This window comes from Ictidomys tridecemlineatus, unplaced genomic scaffold (genome assembly GCF_052094955.1).
Source record: "Ictidomys tridecemlineatus isolate mIctTri1 unplaced genomic scaffold, mIctTri1.hap1 Scaffold_1376, whole genome shotgun sequence".
Classification (NCBI taxonomy): domain Eukaryota; kingdom Metazoa; phylum Chordata; class Mammalia; order Rodentia; family Sciuridae; genus Ictidomys; species Ictidomys tridecemlineatus.
The window spans coordinates 22895-30000 of NW_027521228.1; the positions used below are offsets into that span (position 1 = coordinate 22895).

At 60.9% G+C, this 7106-nt stretch overlaps 2 long non-coding RNA genes across 2 annotated transcripts in view; both read left to right on the forward strand.

The window, feature by feature from the left end:
* Positions 1–507: 507 nt before the first annotated feature.
* Positions 508–2486, forward strand: LOC144372603 (uncharacterized). The gene is made up of 2 exons (XR_013432563.1): positions 508–854; positions 1507–2486. It is a non-coding gene; the product is annotated as an uncharacterized LOC144372603 (long non-coding RNA).
* Positions 2487–2591: 105 nt separating this feature from the next.
* LOC144372604 (uncharacterized) overlaps positions 2592–7106 on the forward strand; it is an 18026-nt gene continuing 13511 nt past the window's right edge. Inside the window, exon 1 of the long non-coding RNA XR_013432564.1 lies at positions 2592–2846. This is a non-coding gene — a long non-coding RNA (uncharacterized LOC144372604). The remainder of the gene's footprint in view (positions 2847–7106) is intronic.

Genomic DNA, 7106 nt, shown 5'->3' on the forward strand with positions numbered 1-7106 from the left:
TCATCAGCTGCTAAGGGACGAGTGTTCTCGTCTCTTTGCCATAATTGATGTATCCATCTTTTCTTTTAATTCTCTCTGGTTTTCATGTAGGTATTTATTTATTTCTTTCTAAACATTTTTTTTTTTTAAGCTGTAGATGGACACAATGTCTTTATCTTTATTTATTTATTTATTTTTATGTGGTGCTGAGGATCGAACCCAGGGCCTCACGAATGCAAAGGCAAGCGCTCTACCGCTGAGCTACAATCCCAACCCTCATGTAGGTATTCTGAGGTTATTGAATGATTTGCACACTACCTTAAGATTGTTTAATGCTTCCTCAAAGATCTGACTGTTTATCAAGGTGCTACGTTCCTCCTACGCCTGGCAGTGATTGTCTTGTGTGTACCTTGAAGTCATACTGAAAATAAATAAGTGACTGAGTACAGTGGCCTATGCCTGTCATCCCAGATGCTTCTCTCTCTCTCTCTCTCTCTCTCTCTCTCTCTCTCTCAGCTGAGGCAGGAGGATCGAGAGTTTAAAGCCACCCTCAGCAAAAGTGAGACACTAAGCAACTCAGTGAGACCCTGTCTCTAAGTAACATACTAGATAGATAGGTAGGGCTAGGGGATGTGGCTCAGTAGTCAGTGAGTGCCCCTGAGTTCAATCCCTGTTTACAGGCCTCCTCCAATAAATAAACAAACAGATAGATAGATAGATAGATAGATAGATAGATAGATAGATAAATAAATAAATATGTTTATTTTGTCTATTTAGGTGATGATGATGATGATGATGATGATGATGATGATGATGATGATGATGATGATTTTAATGTGGTGCTGGGATTGAACCCTGTGCCTCATGCGTACTTGGTAAGTGCTGTACCACTGAGCCACAACACCAGAATGACAACACCGTGAAGTGCTCTTGCTCAGACTGTGGTCTCCTGTGTGGCTGGGGAGGGCAGGGGTTGGGTCCATTTAGGGCTGACAGATATTGTTGCCCTGCTACGTCTTAGATGAAACAGTGCGTAATATGTGCACACAGATCAAAATGAAGGTAGAGATGGCAAGCTCTCTCCAGCTTTATTTATCCCAGAGCATGTGGTGTTTCAGTCTAGGGCAACAGACCATGCTTTTTAGCTAAGGCAGCCTCTCTTAGAGCCCTGTTGCAGCTTCTTATTACCAAGTGCCTAAATGTAAAATGTGGCTCTGTGATATGGATACATAAAAAATAAAAAATAAAAAAAGATAAAATGGCCAAACAGACAAAATAGAACTCCACAAGGAAGCATCCTTTTTCCTATTAGGATTAGTATTTTTTTTTTTTTTTTTTTCCCCTCCTGTTTCGTAGTATGTTGTCGGTGGACAGCACACCTTCTTTCTATTTGTTCCTTTTTGTATGGCGTGCTAAGGCTCAAACTCTGTGCTAGGCCGGCCCTCTGCCACTGACCCAAAGATACAGACAGCCCCTAGACAAGAAAGGATTCTCAGAGGCTGGTCATCTTCCAATGTTTTTGTACAGAAAAAGGAGGAAACACAAAGCCCAAAGACCAGAAGATCAAATTCCCAAGCAACCGATTTCAAACTGATTTTTACATGTTTCTGTCAATTCCTACATCGTCTGGATAAATCCAAGCGTGGCCTATCGGTCTGCCTGTCTAATGGTGGCTTCACCGCGGTGGTGGTTTCGGTTTTGAACTCTCACACCGCCCGTGTCCCCCGCCGGATTCTCTAGGGGTGCTGGGCAGACTGCCGGCGCCTCCCGCTGCTGCGGGGGACCCTGGGGGAGGGGGGGGGAGGCGGCGGCTGGTGGCACGTGTCCGGGTGACTTTCTACGACCCCTGCGGAGCGGATCACGCTGACACCGACCGAGGTTCCGCGTCCCTTCAGCCTGATTTGGTTGACGGTTTTCGAGCTCCCCCTGGTGTCCGCTTTTATAGGAGAGGAGCGTCTTCATCCAATTCTGAGAAGTATCTGTTCACGTCCTTGGACCATGGATCCATTGGATTATTTGTTCGATTCTTTTTTTTTTTTTTTTTTCTTTTTGCTTTCTGTCCCGCCCCCACCCCCGTTGTTGTTGTTGTTGTTGTTGTTGTTGTTGTTGTTGTTGTTTCGCTCTGGGGCAAGGGCCCAGGCTTTTTAGCCGAGGCAGCCGCTCTTAGAGCCCTGTTACAGCTTCTGATTACCAAGTGCCTAAAGGTAAAATTTGGCTCTGTGACCCAATGGAAAATGACTTCCCATTCGAGAATATGCTCATTTCTTAGGGAAAACAACAACAGCAGCAGCAACAGACACAGCACCCCCCCCCCCAAAAAAAAAAAAGATAAATAAAAACACAAATACAAATAAGAATTCATGGGCTGGAGATGTGGCTCAAGTGATGATAACACGCTCCCCTGGCATGCATGGGGCGCTGGGTTCGAGCCTCAGCACCACATAAAATAAAACAAAGATGTTGTGTTCACTGCATACTGAAAAATAAACATTAAAAAATATTCAAAATATTCTCTCTCTCTCTCTCTCTCTCTCTCTCTCTCTCTCTCTCTCTCTCTCTCCCCCCCCCCGCCTCTGCCCTCTGTCTTTATAAAAGAAAAATAAGTAAAAGTTAAAAAAGGGGCTGGGGATGTGGCTCAAGCGGCAGCGCGCTCGCCTGGCATGCGTGCGGTCGGGGTTCGGCCCTGAGCACCACGTAACGAAGATGTTGTGTCCGTCCACCGAAAACTAAAAAGTAAATATCAAAGTTCTCTCTCACTCTCTCTTAAAACAAAACAGAACAAACGAACAAACAAAAAGAAAGATAACGTGGCCAGACAGACAAAATGGAACTCCACAAGGAAAAATCCCTTTTTCCTATTATGATCGGTATTCTTTTTTTTTTTCTTTTTTGGAGTAGTTGTAGGTGGACGTGCAGCACGCCTTCTTTCGACTTGTTCCTCCTTTTTGTATGCCGCGCTAAGGCTCAAACCCAGTGCCTCCTATGTGCTAGGCCGGCCCTCTGCCACTGAACCACAGACATAGAGGAGGAAGGATTCTCAGAGGCTGTTCATCTTCCCATTTTTTTTTGGGGGGGGGGTACAGAAACAGGCGGGAACCCCAAGCCCAAAGACCGGCAGATCAAATTCCCAAGCAACCGATTTCGACGGGTTTTTACGTGTTTCTGTCCCTTCCTCCATTCTCTGGATGGATCCGACCGCGGCCTAGCAATCTGCCTGCCTAACAGTGGCTTCACCGTGGTGGTTTCGGTTTTGAAGTCCCACACCGCCCGTGTCCCCCGCCGGGTTCTCTAGGGGTGCTGGGCCCATCTGCCTGCGTCTCGAGCCCGCCGCTGTGGCGTGGCGACCCGGCTGGTGGGACGTGTCCGGGTGACTTTCTACGACCCCTGCGGAGGAGCGGATCCCGCTGACGCCCTCCGAGGTTCTACGACCCCTGCGGAGGAGCGGATCCCGCTGACGCCGACCGAGGTTCCTCGTCCCTTTCGCCCGATTTGGTTGACGGTTGTCGAGCTCCACCTGGTGGCCGCTTTTATGGGAGCGTCTTCTCATCGGAAGTCGCCAAGGCGTGATATTCGGCGGCGGTGGCCGAGACAGAGTTCCAGGAGCTGGGCGGCGCCGGCGGAACTGTCTCGGTCGCCCTGGGCTGGGCCGATGTGGCCCGTTGGCGGGATATTGGACCGGCGGGCTTAGTGTGTGTGTCGGTTGTCTTCTCTCCCTGCTCGGTCCGGGCCGCGGGCGCCTCGGGTGTCGGTCCGAGCGGCTCCTTCGGTGGCACGGGCTTCGCTTTGGCCCGGTCTGGGTCGGCCGCCGGGACTTCTGTCTTTTTTTTTTTTTTTTCTTTTTCTCCCGCTTCCTCTCCCTCTCTCTCGTGGGTTTTGGCCGCGAATGTGCTGGCCCGGCCTCGCCGCGTTCCCTCTTTGGGGGCCGCCGCCCGGGGCTTGTCCTGATGGCTATGCCCGGCGTCCTTCGGTGGTGGGTCGCCTTAGCGTGTTCCCCGCCCGCCCCCCGATCCCGCTCGCTGGGGATGGTGGTCCCCGCCTCTCGTCTGTGCCTTCGTCAACGAGGGTCGACCAGTTGTCCCTAGGGGCTCTGGATCTCGGTGATGGGCTCGATTTCGCGGTCCGCCGACCGTGACTCCCTTCGGGGAAGGCGGCAGTGGTGAGTGAACTGTTCCCCATTGCCCCGGTCGCGGTTGTCTTGGCCCGAGTTGGCCGTTTTCTGCCATCGGGTAGGTGCTGACACGGTGTCCTCTGGCCTGTGCCGCCAGAGGGAGGGAGCTTGGGCCTCCGGGTGCGTGCGGGGCTCTGGGCTGATGGGGTGGCCCGGACCCGTTCCCTCTGGAGCCGTCTGCCTCGGGCCTGCGTGCGACGGCTCTTTGGTGCGCCTGGAGTGCCCTCGCGGTGGTGCCACCTCCGGCCGGCCGGTCTCCTGGCGCCGGAGGGCGGTGGGGGAGGTGGCGGGTGGTCCTTTACCGCCCGTGCGCTCCCCGCTGCGGGCGCCGAGGGCGGTGTGACGACGACGCTCGCTTCCATGGCTCCGAGCCGCGTGTCAGGCGTTCCCCGTTCCGTGTCGTCGGCCGCTCTCCCTGGGGTGTGGGGCCGGCGAGGCCGTAGCAGGCTCCTCTTGAAGCGGTCCTCGCCGGGTCTCCCCCCGCTCCCCGGGTCTCTCCCGCCCACCCTGCTGATCGATGTGGTGACTTTGCGCTCTCCTGGGCCGGACCAAAGCCGCGCCAGGCGAGGGACGGACATTCATGGCGAATGGGCCAGCTCTTCTCGTCCTGCCCGCGGGCCCCTCGCCTTCCCTCCCCGCCCGTTCGCGGTGCGGGGAAGGGCGGGGGTGCGGAACCCGGCCTCGACCTCGCTCCCGGGGTCCTCTGACGTAGCGGGTGCTTCCCGCCCGCCGCCCGCTCTGGGCGGCCAAGGGCCGTGCGTGTGGCCCTCCCCGCGTCGGGGAGGGCTGCCGCCGTGCCGCGTCGGCGCGACGGCGCGCCTCTGCTTCGGTGCTCCTGGGGCGCTCCGGGTCGTTTCCTGAGGTGCCTGAGGCTGAGCCGGTGTGTGCTGTTCCCGGTCCCGGTGCCGCTGCCGCGGCCGGCCGCCGCCTCGCTGTCAGTCTCGCCCCGTCTGCGGGGGTTTCTGAGGCGAGTGCCTGAAGGGGAAGAACAGTTGTTGCTTCGCTCGGGGGATCGAGGCGGTAAGCTCGACAGCGTTGACCGTTCCCTCTCCGTGGGGGGCGGGTCGCGTTGTCGTCCCCAGCGCCGAGTGGCGCGGGGAGTGTTAGGCGAGCGGGCGCCCGTGCGCTCTTCCCTGCCTCCCTTGGGGGAAGGGAGATGCTGCCCGGGCGTGCGAGCGATTGTGGCGGGACGCCGAGCAGGGGCCGGTCCGGCCCCCGAGGCGATGGTCGCCTTGGGGTGTCCCCGGCCGCGAACGCTCCAGAAGCCTCGTGCTTGCCCATACCGCAGATCCCCCCTCGCTGTCTCGGCGGCCGGTCGGGAGAGGAGCCGGGCTGGGTGCGGCCCATCCTCAGTGAGGAACGTTTCTCTAGCGATCCGTGAAGGGCGTGCCTCGCGTGGGGTACCGGATTCCCCCATTGGCCGCCCCCTGCCTTGTGCGCTACGCTACCGTCGGTGGTGTGTGTAGGCGAGAGTTCCCCCCTCCCCGCCGTCTGGGAGGGCAGGGGTCCGCCGGCCCCCCGCGGGTGGGGGCCGAGCGCTTGCTCTTTGTGCCTACCGCGGCCCGCGCCTCCCCCCTTCGAGTCGGGGGAGGGTTCCCGCTGGGCCTGGCCGGGCCTCCTGGCGCATGTTGGGCCGCTGGTGCCGCGTGTGCGTGCGCGCGGTGGCGGCGGGGCTCTGTTCGCGCGGCCGGGGGTTGGGGGGCCCCGCGTCCCTCTTTCCCCCTCGCCTGCTGCGAGTGGCCCTCTGCCCGCTCCCGGTCCCGAGCCGGCGGGCGGCCCGCGTGCGTGTGCGCTGGCCCGGGGCGCGGCCGCCGTGGCCCCCCCGGGGGCGTTCCGCGGGCGCGGTGGTGAGCGAGCGGACCCTGGAGCTGGAGAGGCCCAGGTCGTGGGGCTCGGTCGGCCCGAGGTGTGTGGCGTTGCATGCCGGCGTTCGGAGGCCAGGCGCGCCTCTGTCGCGTGGAGGGCCACCCTGTGGTGGCGGGGCGGCGGGTCTCGTGGGAGGCTCCGGGGCTGGGGCCGGAGGCCGGGTTGGCGTCGCGGGCGGTGCGGGACCGCCCTCGCGTGTGGCGGTGGGACCCCGCTTGTTTTCCCGGCGGCCCGACTCTGTGCCCGAGGTCTTCTCCCCGGTTTCCTCTCCGCGTGGCCTTGCCCCTCGCTGCCTCCGGCGCGCCCTCCATCCCGGCGGGGTCGTGCCCCCCTCCTCGCCTCCGCCGAGTCTCCCCCCGGTCGACTGGTCGCGGCCGCGCTGCCGCCCCCTCCCGGGCGTGTACCGGGTGTGGCGGTGGGCACGCTGGACGGGCGGTCGTCGCTGGGGGATGCTCGTCACGGTGTGCGGGTTGAGGGTTCGGGGGCTTCCCCGCCTCTGGCGACGGCGGTGGGGCGGTGGGGCCCTGTCCCCCGCGAGGGCCCTCCCGGGAGGTTGGCTGTTGACGGGAACCCGGCCGGAGGCTCGTCCGGGGCCACGCGGGACCGCCCGTGCGCCTGGTGTTGCGCGCTGGCGGTGATGACACCGTGTGCCGCCCTGGGCTTGTCCGGCTGGTGCGCCCGCGCGGCTCGGCCAGCTCTCTCCGGGCGGGGCTCCTCCGCGGGTCCGGCAGGTGCCCTCTCCCGTTTCCCGCCGCCCTTCTGGCGCGCCGCTCCCCACGCCGGCTGCGGCCGCCGCCTCCTCGTGCTGCCGGCCCGTCCCCGACTGGCCTCTCCCGACCGTGGCCCGCCCGCTCTCTCGCCCCTTCGCGAGTTCGCTCCCACGGGGGGGGCCCGCCGCGGCCCCCCGTCTCCTGGCCGCCACCGCCGCCTGTCCGCCGGCGACGGCGTCGTTGTGTGCCGGTGCTTGGGGGGGGGGGACGACGGGTCCGCCACCCCCGCCCCCGCGGGGCGCCGGTCACCCGCTCGGTGCCGCGCGAGGGTTTTGCCGCTCGGGTGCGCGCGTCCGGCCACGACCTGGTCCGGCCGCGAGGAG